The sequence below is a fragment of the Chinchilla lanigera genome, unplaced genomic scaffold (genome assembly GCF_000276665.1).
Source record: "Chinchilla lanigera isolate Chin_1 unplaced genomic scaffold, ChiLan1.0 scaffold00050, whole genome shotgun sequence".
In the NCBI taxonomy this organism is placed as follows: domain Eukaryota; kingdom Metazoa; phylum Chordata; class Mammalia; order Rodentia; family Chinchillidae; genus Chinchilla; species Chinchilla lanigera.
Genome location: NW_004955451.1, coordinates 3,189,732 through 3,191,687, shown reverse-complemented (window position 1 = coordinate 3,191,687; position 1,956 = coordinate 3,189,732). Strand labels below are relative to the sequence as shown.

The window sequence follows — 1,956 nt, the reverse complement described above, 5'->3', positions numbered from 1 at the left end:
TTTTTTTCTTTTGAGACAAGGTCTTATTAAATTGTCAGTTGCTGTCAAACCTGAAGTCCTTCTGCCTCAGCCCCAGAAATAGCTGAGATTACAGGCATCACCACTATGCCTGGCTTCTACTTCATATTCTTTTTTTTTCTACCCCATTTTAAATGTGATTCTCTAAGACTTTTTCTTTAAAATGAAGAACATCTATGAATTAGTTTGCTAATCCTACCATAGCAAAGTACAGTAGTACCTCGGTTCACAAATGCTTTTGTTTGCAGTTTGGTTCGCAAACAGAAGCATTTTGCAAAATTTTGTTTGTATTTACAAACTGCATCTGGTGATGAATGAATTAAAGTTCATGAGCCGAGGTACCACTGTACCATACACTGGGTAGCTTAGCAGAAATGTACTGCTTTATAGATATGGAGGCTAGAAGCCTGAGTCAGGTTGGCAGAACTGGCTTCCTCTGGGGTCTGTGAGAGAGACTGTTCCATGCCTTTTCCTGCTGGTTTGCTGGCAGTCTGTCATTCTTTGGCTTAGGCACATCATTGAGCTCTCCGCCTTTGTGTTCACATGGTGTTTTACCTGTGGCCAGTTTCCCCTTTTTACATGGACACCAGTCATACTGGATTAGGGTCCCTTCCTAGTCCAGTATGACCTGACCTTTACTCTATGTCTGCAGTGACCCTATCCAAATGAGGTTACATTTTGAGGAACTTAGGTCTTAAACATACCATTTGGGGGATGGAGGAACACAATCCATAACAATATGGTTATGAGGAAATGAGTGTTTTAGTTCTTATCTTTCTCCTACCTCAGAATTCAGGAAAATACAATTTCTTTGTCTGTTTCTTGGGATGTAGGTGGTGGTGAAGGAGAAAGATAACGATGGTTATTCTTATGTGGAGACCTTTAACATTTCCACAGGGATAGTCAATTCATGTATTTACTGCCCAGCATAAAAAATGATCAGTTCAGTGATGGTGAACCCTTTAAAGCTTTGAGTGACAGGAGTAGCCTGCTGCAGCATGTGTGCCCTAGGTTTGCCACCACTGCACTATGCCATCATGGCACCTTAAAAACCGACCATTTCCATAGCTGTTTCTCTTTTTGTATCTTTTCTTACTGGTTTCAGCATAGATTCAATCACAGGCTGTATATAGTTTGGCTGCTATATCTCTTAGGTGTTTTTTCATTTATAAATATCTTCTCCACGGGGCTGGGGATTTAGCTCAGCGGCAAAGCGCCTGCCTGGCAAGCGCAAGGTCGTGAGTTCAGTTCCCGGTACTGGAGAAAAACCAAAAAAAAAAAAAAAAAATCTCCACATCTTCCTTTGGGAATTTATTGAAGAAACTGGACTATTTGTCCTGTAGCTTGCCTCCCATTTTGATTTTGCTGATTTTATCCCCATGATGTGGGGCTAATAGGGATTTTATCCCCGTGCTGTGAACTTCCAAACACTGGCAGTTAGATTTAGGTGCTTGATCTGATTTGGATTGAACTCTTGGTATTATGCTTTGATAAGGAGGTCTAACATATCATTTTTCTGTTAGTAGTGTTACTGGTCACTAACCAATGCCCACTGCAGCAGTGCTTATCCAGGGGAGTTTTGGCGACGTTGAGAAACACTTTGGTTGTCATATCTGGAGGGAAAGTGATGCTGATAGTTCCTATAGAATAGGGGCCAGCACAGGACAGCACCCTACAAAGAATTCTCAGGCCTAAAATATCAGTAGGGCTAGGGCTGAGAAACTCTAGCCTCGCTCCCTGATTTCATTAAGGGTTGCAAAGTGGTCTTATTTTACTACCCATTTTTTTTTTTTTTACTGGAATTCCTCCTTAAAAAGAAACTCTCATCAATTGTTTGCTTACAGTTCATACAAGAAATGCAGGGTAAATACAGTAGTTGTTTCCCAATTTTCATCATAATGAAATTAGTTCCCTAGTGTTTTCCAAAATTGACCAGTG

General features: G+C 40.7%; 1 protein-coding gene across 3 annotated transcripts in view; it reads left to right on the top strand.

The window, feature by feature from the left end:
- Rps6kb1 (ribosomal protein S6 kinase, 70kDa, polypeptide 1) overlaps positions 1–1,956 on the top strand; it is a 44,526-nt gene that overhangs the window by 33,923 nt on the left and 8,647 nt on the right. The gene's annotated exons all lie outside the window — the stretch shown is intronic.